This window comes from Erythrolamprus reginae, chromosome 2 (genome assembly GCF_031021105.1).
Source record: "Erythrolamprus reginae isolate rEryReg1 chromosome 2, rEryReg1.hap1, whole genome shotgun sequence".
NCBI classification, from domain to species: domain Eukaryota; kingdom Metazoa; phylum Chordata; class Lepidosauria; order Squamata; family Dipsadidae; genus Erythrolamprus; species Erythrolamprus reginae.
Window position 1 is genome coordinate 23,352,228 of NC_091951.1, and position 15,856 is coordinate 23,368,083.

Genomic DNA, 15,856 nt, shown 5'->3' on the forward strand with positions numbered 1-15,856 from the left:
AGCCATTTATATTAAAGAAAGTCTAAAAACAACAGTAATTCAAAATACGTGTCAAGATCTAGAGACTCTCTGGATTTGCATGCAAAATAAAGAAGGTTCTGTCATTAGAATTGGGGTGATCTATAGGCCTCCAGGGCAATCCGAGGAATATGACAACAAGATGGTGGATGAAATTACCCAAATGGCAGTAAAGGGAGATATTGTGGTTATGGGTGATTTCAACATGCCTGATGTTGACTGGAATATCCCCAGTGCCCTTACATGCAAAAGTAAGAATATAGTAGAGGCCTTTACAGGAGCAGCTCTGGCACAGCTGGTTAAGACACCAACTAGAGGGGAGAATATTCTAGATTTAGTTTTTACGAATGGGAATTGGGTTTCAGATGTCAAGGTGGGAGAAAATTTAGGTTGCAGTGACCATCTATGTTTGTGGTTTGATGTAAAAACTCATTGTGAGCAATCCTATAATGCAACCAAAGTATTGGATTTCAGAAAAACAAATTTTAATGCAATGGGAGAATATTTAGATAATGAATTAAAGGGGAGGGATAAAATGGCAGGAGCGAGCATCCAGTGGACTGTATTAAAAAAGGCCATCTTAAAAGCCACTGGACTGTATGTAAGACAAATAACTAAAGGTAAAAGGAAGAAGAAACCGCTATGGTTTAGCAATGATGTAAGGGATATAGTCAATGAAAAAAAGGCTGCCTATAGGAGGTATAAAGAGTCTGGAAGTATAGCTGATAGGGAGGTATATAAAATGAGACAGAAGGAGGCGAAACAGATAATATATGCTGCTAAAGCCTCAAAAGAGGAAGAAATTGCCAAATCTCTAAAGAAGGGGGATAAAACCTTCTTCAGATATATTAGTGATAAGAAGAAGAAAAACTGCGGCATCACGAAGCTTAGTACCGGGAATAATACATGCATTAATGGGAATAAGGAGATCGCTGACCATTTCAATAGCTACTTCTGTTCAGTTTTCTCAAAAGACACCTTACAAAATAATACTATAGAGGGATATAGCATTGCTTCCAGCTGTACGGATTCAGCTCCAGTGATCTTAGAAGCCGATGTCTTAGAAGAACTTGAACGATTAAAGATAAATAAGGCAATGGGTCCAGATGGCATCCACCCCAGAGTTCTTAAAGAACTCAGATCTGTCATTGCTACCCCCCTGACTGATTTGTTTAACCAATCCTTGTTAACAGGAAAAGTTCCTGAGGATTGGAGAATGGCCAGTGTTGTGCCTATTCACAAGAAGGGCAGTAGAGAAGAAGCTGGTAACTACAGGCCAGTTAGCTTGACATCAGTTGTAGTTAAAATGATGGAGACTCTACTCAAAAAGAGGATAAATCAGCACCTAAAAAACAATAACTTATTAGACCCAAATCAGCATGGCTTTACTGAAGGCAAATCATGTCAGACTAATCTCATTGATTTCTTTGACTATGTCACAAAGGTGTTGGATGAAGGTGGTGCCGTGGATATTGCCTACCTGGACTTCAGCAAAGCCTTTGATACGGTTCCACATAAAGAGCTGATAGATAAATTAGTGAAGATTGGACTTAATCTCTGGATAGTTCAATGGATTTGCAGCTGGCTGAAGCGTAGACATCAGAGAGTTATTGTTAATGGCGAGTATTCTGAGCAGAGTCAGGTTACAAGCGGTGTGCCACAAGGATCTGTTCTGGGTCCTATTCTTTTTAATATATTTGTGAGTGACATAGGGGAAGGTTTGGTAGGGAAGGTTTGCCTATTTGCCGATGACTCTAAAGTGTGCAATAGGGTTGATATTCCTGGAGGCGTCTGTAATATGGTAAATGATTTAGCTTTACTAGATAAATGGTCTAAGCAATGGAAACTGCAGTTTAATGTTTCCAAATGTAAAATAATGCACTTGGGGAAAAGGAATCCTCAATCTGAGTATTGTATTGGCAGTTCAGTGTTGGCAAATACTTCAAAAGAAAAGGATTTAGGGGTAGTGATTTCTGACAGTCTCAAAATGGGTGAACAGTGCAGTCAGGCGGTAGGGAAAGCAAGTAGGATGCTTGGCTGCATAGCTAGAGGTATAACAAGCAGGAAGAGGGAGATTATGATCCCACTATATAGAATGCTGGTGAGACCACATTTGGAATACTGTGTTCAGTTCTGGAGACCTCACCTACAAAAAGATATTGACAAAATTGAACGGGTCCAAAGACGGGCTACAAGAATGGTGGAAGGTCTTAAGCATAAAACGTATCAGGAAAGACTTAATGAACTCAATCTGTATAGTCTGGAGGACAGAAGGAAAAGGGGGGACATGATCGAAACATTTAAATATATTAAAGGGTTAAATAAGGTCCAGGAGGGAAGTGTTTTTAATAGGAAAGTGAACACAAGAACAAGGGGACACAATCTGAAGTTAGTTGGGGGAAAGATCAAAAGCAACATGAGAAAATATTATTTTACTGAAAGAGTAGTAGATCCTTGGAACAAACTTCCAGCAGATGTGGTAGATAAATCCACAGTAACTGAATTTAAACATGCCTGGGATAAACATATATCCATCCTAAGATAAAATACAGAAAATAGTATAAGGGCAGACTAGATGGACCATGAGGTCTTTTTCTGCCGTCAGACTTCTATGTTTCTATGTTGTATGTATGATTGGTTTAATAACAAGGGTTTTTAGCTGTTTTAGTATTGGATTTTTACATTCTGTTTTTGTCACTGTTGTTACCCGCCCCGAGTCCCCGGAGAGGGGCAGCATACAAATCCAATCAATCAACCAATCAATCAATCAATAAAGCATGACTGCGTCTATAAAAGCTGAAGTTCTAGGAGTTTGCTGGTCTCTGGCACTGAGGTTGTGTTAAATGGTAAAGAGGAAAGATGTCAGTGGGGACCTTAGGGAAACAGTTGTTGCTGCTCATCTGTAGTGCATTCAGAAAGTATTCAGGTACCGTTCATTTTGTCAATTTATTTATGCTACAGCCTGATTCTACAGTTGTTAATTTTTTTTTCTCTCATTAATAAGAAAAAATAATAATGACACCTTAATGACAAAATGAAAACAGAAGTACTGCATAACATAATTGGCAAAAGTGAAGGGCCCCCAAACACTTTCTGAATGCATTGTATGTGAATGTTCCAACACTGGAAGATTTAAAGAAGAGATTGGATAACCATTTGTCTGAAATGGTCTAGGTTTCCTACCTGAACAGGGGTTTGGACTAGAGGACTTCCAAGGTCCCCCTCTACTCTGTTATTCTGTTATCTGGGAAGGGTTATACGACTATTTCAAAACAATTAAACTCCATCATTCTAGATTCCATATTCATAAATGGGAAACCTTCCAGACAATTGCCAATCTTCCCAGGAATGGAAATACCAGCAAATTCACCCCAAGTTCGGAACTTGTAACGCCCAGAGAAATTACAATAAATCCAGGAATTCCATTTCAGGTTTTACAGGCCTCATTTATCTTGTTAAATGTTAAAGTTCATTCCGGTACAATTATAAAAAGACTGAACAAGTATTGTCCATTTGGAAAGGTTACCAGGAGAAAGCCTCTTCTTTCTAAAATGACCTTACGGCACAGCTGAGTTTTACAAAGTTACATCTGAACAAATAGCAAGACTTCTGGAACACCGTCCTTTGGAGAGACAAAACCAAAGTGAAGATGAAATAAGTTACAATGTAAACCTGAAGATCATCCACAGACAGGACATTTGAAGGATTTTTCACATGTCTGAGTCGTCCAGTGTTTAACTGAGGTGGAAATTTTAAATGAAATTTAAGGAGTGTATGCCTGCTAGCAATCACTTTATTCTTCAGGGCACCAGAGGGCCGGACGAGGAACAACGGCTGGAAGCTGACCAAGGAGAGATTCAACATGGAGATAAGGAGGAGGAATTTCCTGACGGTCAGAGCGATCAACCAATGGAACAACCTACCAGCGGACGTTGTGAACTCCAACACTCTGGACATTTTTAAGAGAAGATTGAACTGCCACTTGACTGATGTACTATAGGGTTCCTGCTTGGGCAGGGGTTGAACTCGATGGCCTTCATGGTCCCTTTCAACTCTAACAATCAATCAATCAATCAATCAATCAATCAATCCGGTTTCTGTCCTGGGTGAGTCCTCTGGTGTTTCACCAGGTGGGAATTCTGACTAAAATATTTCCACAATCAGGACATTCCAAGGATTTCTATTTTTTTTTTCATTATTTTTATTAATTTTCACAAAATAGACGAACAGACAGACATACATTTAACATAAAAGTGGGGTTGTATTTTCCCCGCTTATCTCAAAAGTATAAATTTGAATACAGAAAAAAGAATACATATTTAACTACAATTCATTATTGTAAATGTTAAGAAATAATTTGTTAAACTTCTCATTATAATTTTTCATATTTAAAACTTTTCATATTTAAAACTAATTCTAATATAAATTCAAAATTCTTCTCATAATAATTCTATCCTGTGTGAATCCTCTGGTGTAGCACTAGATGAGATTCAAACTGTTTCAAACTGTTTCTTTCCTATGTGAGTTCTCTGATGATTCCTCAGATTGGATTTGAGACTGAAACTTTTTCCGCAATCAGAACATTCAAAGGGTTTCTCTCCTGTGTGAGTCTTTTGGTGTATCACCAGGTGGGAATTCTGAGTGAAACCTTTTCCACAATCAGGACATTCAAAGGGTTTCTCTCTTGTGTGAGTTCTCTGGTGTGTCACCAGGTGGGAATTCTGATTGAAACTTTTCCAAAAATCAGGACATTGAAAGCACTTCTCTCCTGTGTGAACCCTCTGGTGTCTTACCAGGTGGGAATTCTGACTGAAACTTTTTCCACAATCGGGACATTCAAAGGGTTTCTCTCCCGTGTGAGTCCTCTGGTGTATCACCAGGCTGGAATTGTGACTAAAACTTTTTCCACAATCGGGACATTCAAAGGGTTTCTCTCCCATGTGAGTCCTCTGGTGTATCACCAGGCTGGAATTGTGACTAAAACTTTTTCCACAATCGGGACATTCAAAGGGTTTCTCTCCCGTGTGAGTCCTCTGGTGTATCACCAGGCTGGAATTGTGACTAAAACTTTTTCCACAATCGGGGCATTTTGATATTGATAGAGTTGCCCTATTATGAGCTCACGGTTATAGACACACAATACAGTATTTTATTTTGAAATTCTCTGAGGCAAAACAGGGTGGGTTTTTTATTTGTTTGTTTGTTTATTTATTATTTCTGTGCCGCCCAGTCCCGAAGGGACTGCCGCTCAGACACTATACTTTTCCGCCCACCCCGCAAAAAAATTAGAGGGAACACTGCTTACAATCCTAAATTTAGAAAGCTTAGAACTACGTCGCTTTAAACATGACCTAAGCATAGCTTATAAAATCATCTACTACAACGTCCTTTCTGTCAATGACTAGTTCAGTTCAACCACAACAACACACGAGCACACAACAGATAAAGACTTAAATAAACCACTCCAAACTCGACTGCAGGAAATACAACTTTAGTAACCAAGTAGTTAATGCATGGAACTCACTACCTGACTCTGTAGTATCATCACCTAACCCCCTTAGATTAACCCCCTTAGACTATCCACTTTGCCCTAAGACTATCCACTGTTGACCTCACCAGATTCCTAAGACGTCAGTAAGGGGCGTGCATAAGTGCACCAGCGTGCCTATTGTCCCCTGTCCTAATGTTTCTCTCTTACTAGTAAACATACTAATAAACATTGTTATATCTTTGTATACTACCAATACGTACTTGACAAATTAAATGAAAAAATGAATAAAATTAAATAAAAAATATATAATTTTTGGCTGTAATGCACAGCACCATATTTGATGAAAAACAAACACAGCATTTCAGCACAAAAAACTCATACCAACCATCAATCAGGGTGATAGAGGGGTGATGATTTGGGTTTCTTTTGATACCACAGGACCTGGACACCTTGTGCACTCTTTGAGTCTCCTTTGACCTCCTCTCTATATCAAAGTACAGTAGTACCTCTCAATACGAGTTTAATTCGCTCCAGAATGGAGCTTGTATGTCGAACAACTTGTATCTGGAACAAATGACTTTAGACTTTGTTTTTCCCCTCCGAGATAACCAGAAGCAAGGATTCTTGCGCCACCTAGTGGAAGCTCGGCTCGTATCCCGAATTTGAGCTCAGGTGTCAAAAAGAAATTTCGCTCCCGTCGTGGCTCGTAACTTGGAATACTCGCATGTGGAACAGCTCATATCTAGAGGTACTACTGTATTCTACAGTCAAATGTCAGGCCATCTCTCCAACAGGTAAAGTTTGCCCAACATCGGATTATGTATCAGGAGCATGATCCCAAGCTCACCAGCAAATCTACAACAGAATGGCTGAAAACTAAAGCATCACGATGTTGCAACTGCAGTTAAAGTCCAGATCTCAATCCGATTGAAATGCTGTGGTGGGACCTCAAGGGAGCTGGGCATAAACAAATGCCTACAAACCTCAATGAACCAAAAGAGTGTTGTAAAGAAGAGTGGGCCAATATTCCTCCACAGAGATGTTGCAGACCGGTAAAAGTCATACAGAAAAAAATTACTTCCAGTTATTGCTGCTAAAGGTGGCTCTACAAGATGTTATTTTTTCACCCAAGATTTTCTATTTTAGCTTTCTTTTGTCGAATAAATGGTGACATGATATGCCCAGCGTTATTGTTCATCAGCTGTGTGACCCCTCCTCAAGAAACCATCTCTGGATCCAGCCAAGTTGAAGAACTTTAGGCCAGTCTACAACTTGCCCTTCTTGGGTAAGGTTGTTGAGAATGCTTTAGGACCAGTCACAGCACAGAAACCGCTTTGATCACGCTGATAGATGATCTCTGGTGGGTCCGGAATAGGGATTATTCCTCTATCCTGGTGCTTCTTGACCTCTCAGTGGCCTTCAATACCATTGACCATGATATCCTTCTACAGCGGCTTGAGGGGTTGGGAGTGGGAGGCACCATTTTATGGTGGGTCTCCTTCTCCGTCTCAGGTTGCTTGCAGTTGGTGTTGGGGGGGGCTGAGGTCTACCACTCGGTCCCTACTTTGTGGTGTGGCCCAGAGGTCAGTCCTCTCCCCCCTTCTATTTAACATTTACATATAGCCGCTCGATGAGATCATCTGACAACATGGGGTGAGGTGTCATCATTATGCTGATGATACCCAGTTATACATCTCCACCCCATGCCAATTCAGGGAAGCAGTTGATGTGATGTGCTGGTTCCTGGAATCAGTAATGGTCTGGATGGGAGCCAACAGGCTCAAGTGCAACCCACTAAACACCGAGTGGATTTGGGCATTCCCGCCAAAGGACTATTCCGTCTCTCTGTCCATTGTTCTGGGGAGTGGGGAAATGCTGACACCTTCAGACAAGGTCCGCAACTTGGGTGTCTTCCCGGATTCACAGCTGAACCTCGATCACCATCTCTCAGCTGTGGCCAGGGGGTCCTTTGCCCAGGTTTGCCTGGTATACCAGTTGCGGCCATATCACCTCCCGTCTTGATTATTGCAATGTGCTCTACATGGAGCTACACTTGAAGAGTTTTCGGAGACTGCAAATAGTCCATAGCGCAGCCATGCGAGCTTCATTAGCTACCAATTAGACTTCAGTCACAATTCAAGGTGTTGGTTATTACCTATAAAGCCCTATAGGGCTTAGGACCAGACTATCTACGGGACTGTCTCCTGCCACATACCTCCCAGAGACCAATAAGATCCGACAGAGTTGGCCTTCTCCAGGTCCTGGAGACTAAGCAATGCAGGTTGGCGGGGCTGCGAGGGAGAGCCTTCTCTGTGGCTGCCCCGGATCTATGGAATCAATTCCCCCCCCCCCCCAATATTCACACTGCTCCCACCCTACTGGTCTTCTGAAAGAGGCAGTGAAGACCTGGTTGTGCCAGCAGGCCTGGGGGCTATGAATAATACTATCTGTCACGGCAGAATTATGTTGATTAGATAAGTATGTAATGCTTGGTTGATTACATTGCTGTGGGGTATTACGTTTTTAGTATTTATATTGACTTCTTTTATTATTGTATTTTATTGTGTTTTATATTGTTGTAAGCCGCCCTGAATCCTATAGGATTGGGCGGCATAGAAGTCAAATAAAAAGAGAGAGAGAGATCAATCCTCTACAAGATTTGAAGCACCACTTTTGCCCATTAAACAAATCACTACAATTACACATAACTTGCAACTTCCTACCAGTATTCCCATTGATTTTCCTTGTCAGGAAGCTAGCTGTGAAAGTCACTAATGGGGACCATGAGTGTGGGATGCTGCAACCATCCTCAATTCCTTTTTCTGCATCTTCATCTCCAGAGGAACTTCTGAAGTGCGGTCACTGAATGTGCTATAACCACCACAAATTTGTATAAAAGATTAATGCCTGCTTTTAAAGTGCCATTTATTTATTAATCAGATTTCTATGCCACCCTATTCCTTGGACTCATTCCATTGTAACTTTGAAGGCTCAGGAAACAAGTGGTGAGGACTACATATACAAATGAACATCCCAATAGGTCCTCAATAGCTTTCCCCCCCCCCCCAAAGTATGGGCTTAAGTACAGTTGAACCTGCTTAATACAGGGATGGAGCACCATTAGGAAATATTGTCCTTCTTGGCTAGACTTGGAAGCAGAGAGAGCAGATGCAGATCAGTCCAATATTGTTGCCAAGAAAACTGCAAGTCCCTAAATAAATAAAGAGAATAACAGGGACCTTGGAAGTCTTGCAGTCTAATCCCTTGCTCAGGCAGGACACTTTATATCATTCCTGATTAATTGCTGTCCAGTCTCTTATTTAAAACCTTAAGTATTCTAGCACCCAGAACCTCCAGTGGAAAGTTGTTTCCAAGGAATTCGCTTGAAGGAGCCTTTTTAAATCTTCTCACCAGCAGAAAATTGCAGCCACCAGTGTTAAAGCGTGGAGCACCAGTGGATTCAAATTTTGGGGAGGGAAGAAACATGTAGCAGCAGCTCACGTGCTTCAGCCCAACTGCCTCTCTGCTTCCACATCATGGAGGAAACCAAACAGCCCGACTTGCTCCCAGCCTCTCCTACGACCTTTACCCTCAACTCACCTTCCAGATGCTGTTTCGACCCTGGGAAGAACACAAAAGCCACTAAGCACGCCGCTTTCCTCCCACTAGTGATCCGGAAGAAGTTCCTCTCCTCCTAGCCTTTCTAGCAAGGCTGTACTCGATGGTTTTAACTCCTTTAAGCTCCACCCATAGGTTTGTTAACGGTTTTCTACTTGCTGGTATGTGACTGCCCTCTCTCCATAGCCGGCGAAAGAACGTGCTTATTCTTCCTCTATCTAACGTAGTGTTTCCCAACCTTTTTCAGCCCACCGCCCCCTTGGTGCTACAAATTCATCCTCAGTGTCCCCACCCCCTTCAGGTGGGTGAGCTTTGGTGGTCAAATGACCGGGTGGGCGTGGCCAACTTTTAAAATGTGTTGAAACTCACTTAATAACGCTCTTGCTTAAGCAATCAAAGTTATTCCTATATCTCTTCTGTTCTTTCACTGATATTTTCTATTATATATTCTTTTTTATTCTTTCTTTGATATATTTTACTATGAGTATCTTCTCTACAACCTTCATCATGTATTTTACTGTGTGTGTGTGTGTGTATATATATATATATACCCACCAAAATCCTCATTGTGTATTGGACAAAATAAATAAATAAATAATAAAATAAATAAATAAAGATGAGCCTCTTTCTTTTTCTTCCATCTTTCCTTCCCTACCTTCCTCCTTCTTGCTTTTCTTTCTGTCTTCCCTCCTATCTTCCCTCCTTCTCCCTCAGAGTCTTCGAAGAGGGGCAGTATACAAATCTAATAAATTATTATTATTATTATTATTATTATTATTATTATTATTATTATTCATACCATCTATCTTTCTTCCTGCTTTCTTTTTTCTTTCTGTCTTCCTTCCTACCATCTTTCTCCCTTCCTTCCTTCCTCTCTCTCTTCCTTACTCCCTCCCTTCTCCTGCAGAAGAAAGCAACCTCCCCCAAGGGAAATATCCGGTGACAGCAGGTATGAGATGCTCCTAAAATTACTCCAACTTACTAATTCCCAAGACAGGGAAATACTGACATAGAGTTTATGGCTTATAAAATGGTTCCATGTGTGCAGGTATATCTGGATGAGACAAAGTGAGGGTGTCCCTGAATGTGTGAATGCACATGAGAAACATCCATGCATTTTCCAATCTTTCTTTCTTAGGAAAACCCATGGTGTTCAAAAGAACTGTGGAGTATTTTTTTTATTAATATTTTTTTTAAACTCGTGGTATAGCCCTTCGGCAAAAGTCACACCCGCGAAAGTCAAGGGACCAGTGCAAACAGTAGTTGATAAATTTTGCTCCAATATATTTTTGAATATTCAAGTGTGGAGTAATATGAATAACATAAGTAAATCTGTTTTTGTCTTTTTTAATGCACATTATCCCTTTTTAAATGTTTTGTCTATCCTTATTTTGGATTAGAATTTTTTTCTTTTTTTTGGAGTTTTGCACTATATATTAATTTTCTGAAGAAAATAACCTTTTTTTTATAAAAAAAAGTCCCCTTCCCACAAGCACATTGATGGGGCTACTAAGTACCTAATTTCTAAATTGCCTCTAAATCCGGTATATATATTTTATTTTTCTCCAACATAAAATAAAAACAATACTTAATTACAAACACTAAAACCATGCTTATAATAAAACATATATATAAAAAATTTTCTGTTAATCATTCAATGGAGGCTCTTCCCTTAAAAAACATTCTATAGAACTTATACCCCATTATCAATTCATAAACCTTTAAATAACAATATTTTTCCCCAGCTTACTCTAAAAGATTACGATGCATCAGTATAAACAGTGTTGAACTCTCTTTTATGCAAATCTTAATTCAAACTTTCATTTCTCCATTAAGCTAATTAATCCAATATTTTTTCCTTTTTAAATGTTTTGTCGATCCTTATTTTGATTTTGATTTTTTTTTTTAGTTTATACTAAACATCAATTTTGTGAAGAAAATAAGCTTTTTTTTAAAAAAAGTGACTTTCCCACAAGAACATTCATGGGGCTACTATGTACCTATTTTCCAAACTATCTCTAAATCTATAGCAGCATAGCATCATGCGGCTAGAGCTGGAAGGCACTTTTTTCCCTAGATGTTCTATCACCAGCAAAATGTAAAGCAACTCTATCACTTCTTCTTATCTAGACTCTATGCCTCTGTTGATGCACCCTAGGACTGCATTAGCGTTTTTGGCAGTTGCAGCACAATATTGGCAGAAGTAGACCTTGTCTATTTCTGAGGTGGCCCAAGGATACATGCCCTGCCCTTTTGGAGCTCTCCCAGAGACAACCACTATTTCCAGCAAACCCACAATTCCTTAACACAGTTTACAAAGTCCACAGAACACTTCGTCCCAGTCTCACATGACAGTGACCCAGAAGCAGCCACCATTTTGACACAGAGGCAGACATGGCAAAATGGTGGCTGCCTCCACAACTCCACTGCACTGCTCAGGCAAAATTCCCACAATCAGGACATTCCAAGGGTTTCTATCCTGTGTGACTCCTCTGGTGTATCACCAGGTGGGAATTCTGAGTGAAACCTTTTCCACAATCAGGACATTCAAAACTTTTATCCCCCGTGTGAGTCTTTTGGTGTCTTATGAGGTGGAAATTCTGACTGAAACTTTTCCCACATTCATAACATTTAAAGGGTTTCTCTCCTGTGTGAGTCATCTGGTGTATCACCAGGTGGGAATTCTGAGTGAAACTTTTTCCACAATCAGGACATTCAAAGGGTTTCTCTCCTGTGTGAGTCCTCTGGTGTTTCACCAGACAGGAATTCTGTCTGAAATTTTTCCCACAATCAGGACATTCAAAGGGTTTCTCTCCTGTGTGAGTTTTCTGATGACTCCTCAGATGGGAATTCTGACTGAAACTTTCTCCACAATCAGGACATTCGAAAGGTTTATCCCCTGTGTGAGTCTTTTGGTGTCTTATGAGGTGGAAATTCTGACTGAAACTTTTCCCACATTCATAACATTCAAAGGGTTTCTCTCCTGTGTGAGTCCTCTGGTGTATCACCAGGTTGGAATTCTGAGTGAAACTTTTCCCACAATCAGGACATTCAAAGGGTTTCTCTCCTGTGTGAGTCCTCTGGTGTTTCACCAGATAGGAATTCTGACTGAAATTTTTCCCACAATCCGGACATTCAAAGGGTTTCTCTCCTGTGTGAGTTCTCCGATGACTCCTCAGATGGGAATTCTGACTGAAACTTTTCCCACATTCATAACATTCAAAGGATTTCTCTCCTGTGTGAGTCCTCTGGTGTATCACCAGGTTGGAATTCTGACTGAACCTTTTTCCACAATCGGGACATTCAAAGGGTTTCTCTCCTGTGTGAGTCCTCTGGTGTATCACCAGGTGGGAATTGAGACTGAAACTTTCCCTACAATCAGGACATTCAAAAGGTTTCTCTCCTGTGTGAGTTCTCTGATGACTCCTCAAATGGGAATTCTGACTGAAACGTTTTCCACAAATAGGACATTCAAAAGGTTTCTCCCCTGTGTGAGACTTTTGGTGTCTTATGAGGTGAAAATTCTGACTGAAACATTTCCCACAATCAAGACATTCAAAAGGTTTCTCTCCTGTGTGAGTACTCTGGTGAAGCACTAAGGTGTACTTCCTACTGAAACTTTTCCCACAATCAGGACATTCAAAGAGTTTCTCTCCTGTGTGAGTATTCTGGTGTATCATGAGGTGGGAATTGTAACTGAAACTTTTTCCACAATCAGGACATTCAAATGGTTTTTCTCCTTTGTGAGTTCTCTGATGACTCCTCAGATTGGAATTCTGACTGAATCTTTTTTCACAATCAGGATGTTCAAATGGTTTCTCTCTTGTGTGAGTCCTCTGGTGTATCACCAGGTGTGTATTCTCATTGAAATGATTTCCACAATCAGGACATTGAAAAGGTTTCTCCGCTGTGTGAGTACTGTGGTGAAGCACTAAGGTGTACTTCCTACTGAAACTTTTTCCACAATCAGGACATTGAAAGGGTTTCTCTCCTGTGTGAGTCCTCTGGTGCATCACCAGGTGGTAATTCTGAGTGAAACCTTTTCCACAATCAGGACATTCAAAGGGTTTCTCTCCTGTGTGAGTCCTCTGGTGTATCACCATGTTGGAATTCTGACTGAAACTTTTTCCACAATCAGGACATTCAAAAGGTTTCTCTCCCGTGTGAGTCCTCTGGTGTATCACCAGGTTGGAATTCTGACTGAAACTTTTTCCACAATCGGGACATTGAAAGGGTTTCTCTCCCGTGTGAGTATCCTGGTGTATTATAAGGTGGGAATTCTGACTGAAACTTTTTCCACAATCTGGACATTCAAAGGGTTTCTCTCCTGTATGACTACTCTGGTGAAGCACTAAGGTGTACTTCCTACTGAAACATTTCCCACAATCAGGACATTCAAAGGGTTTCTCTCCCGTGTGAGTATCCTGGTGTATTATAAGGTGGGAATTCTGACTGAAACTTTTTCCACAATCTGGACATTCAAAGGGTTTCTTTCCTGTGTGAGTCCTCTGATGATTCACCAGACAGAAATTCTTACTGAAAACTTTCCCATTATCAGGACATTCAAAGGGTTTCTCTCCTTTGTGAATCCTCTGGTGTCTTATCAGGTGGGAATTCTGACTGAAACTTTTCCCACAATTATAGCATTCAAAAGGTTTCTCTCCTGTGTGAGTCCTCTGGTGTCTCACAAGGGCAGAATTTGCAATGAAATGTTTCCCACAATCAGGACAGTCATACGCCTCCTCCATGGTGTGAGCCCACTGTTGTATCACTAAATCATTTTCACTAAAGCATTTACCACATTGGGACCACTTGTAGGGCCTCTCTCCTGGGTGGATCCTTCCATGAACCAGAAAGGACCAATTCTGACCTGAGCTTTTACCACACTCAGATAATTAGTATGGCTGTTGTCCGGAGTGGATTCTCTCCTGCATAATCACTTGCCATTTGAAGTTTGCTTTTTTCAATATAGGCATTTCTGTGTAGCTTTCCTCCATTGATATTCTTAAGAAGGTCAAAAATATGTGTGATCCTTTGTTATGTGTTGCTTTGATTTAAGAACTTTTCTTCCTCTCAGGGCAAGGCCTACCTTAACTGTCTGCCCCATGTGCCTATCCAATTGACTTTCCTATCCTAAGACCTTTTTGTGTAATGTATACAGTATTTGAGTATCTCGTACTCTACTTTTTCAAGCTCAAAATCACTTTTGTGTGGGTTTTCTGAAGGAAATGGAGAATATTTTTCTTTCAGCCTCAATTTGCATTGTTTTTCAATGTTGCTTGTTATTCTCAGTTGTCCAGTGTGGCTTTATTGGCATCATATTTGCCTGCAGAATTCAAAGAGAATGTAACTTTTATTGTTTGTTGCAAAGATGTGAAAAATGAAGTACAGTGATCCCCCGAGTTTCGCGCTCTCGAACATTGCTAATCGCTATATCGCGATTTTTCCACCCGGAAGTAAAAACACCATCTGCGCATGCGCGCCCCTTTTTTCTAGGGCCACGCATGCGTAGGTGGTGGAGTTTGCGTTCCCCGGGCAGATCAGCTGCTGGGCAGCTTCCCTGGGTCTTCCCCCTCTTGCTGGCGGGAGGGCGAGCGGCGGGCATCAGCGAGGAGCCGGGGTTTCCCCTTTGCGTGGGCGGCCAGTAAGACCCCAGCGCCGCTTCCCAGCTGAGTCCCGAAGCCAAACGCGGACATTCGCCTTTGCCGTCTGGCTTCAGGACTCAGCTGGGAAGCGGCGCGAGCGAACGGCGTGAGCGGGCAAAGGGCGGGCGAGCGGCAGCGAGGAGTTTGCGTGGGCGGTGGGGAAACCCCAGCGCCGCTTCCCAGCTGAGTCCCGAAGCCAAACGCGGAAGTTCGCCTTTGCCTTCTGGCTTCAGGACTCAGCTGGGAAGCGGCGCGAGCGAACGGCGTGGGCGGGCGAAGGACGGGCGAGCGGCGCGCGCGCGCGGGCAGGCAGGCGGCGGACAAGCGGCGGGCGGACAAGACAAGCGGCGGGCGCGGCAGCAGCGAGGAGTTTGCGTGGGCGGCGGGGAAACCCCAATCTTCGGCTCCTCGCTGCTGCGGCGGAAGTAAAAACACCATACCGCTACTTCGCGAAGAATCGATTGTCGCGAGGGGTCCTGGAATGGAACCCTCGCGATAATCGGGGGACCACTGTATACATTACAGTGAAAAAGCAAACATGGCATTATGTTAGAATAATCTCTTACATTAATTGTGACACATTTGACTATCAGGATCCAACTTCCATTATCCGTTCCATTAAGAAATTCACCTGTTGACTTCTGTCAGTCACAAATTCCTTTTATAAAAGTATTTTTATTAATTTTTATAATATAGAACATCCACGCAACACACAACATATAACAATTTGCTCAGTGTTTTAGTGCCCGCCACAAGACAACATTCATACACTTCCACCCACATGGGGGCATATTTTGCAGATACCATTTTAACTCGAGAGCAATATATCTATTTACATATTATAAAGTGATTCTAATTTTTCTTTATAGCTTGGTCTCGAATTATACTGACCCTACCTTGTCCCATCAGTTCCTTCAGATTGGTTTCATAAGCCGAATTCATCCTCTTATCCATAATCTCAAACTGAATGTGATCCACTATGTACCAATACCATCCTTGGTCGCATCCTTCCAGCCTAGGACTATTACTGCTTGAGTGCTTTCTATCACTGCTTTTTTTATTTCTCTAAATTCTCCCATCTCGT

At 41.5% G+C, this 15,856-nt stretch overlaps 1 pseudogene; it reads right to left on the reverse strand.

The window, feature by feature from the left end:
• Positions 1-15,856, reverse strand: part of LOC139159966 (zinc finger protein 208-like) — a 74,464-nt pseudogene that overhangs the window by 54,747 nt on the left and 3,861 nt on the right.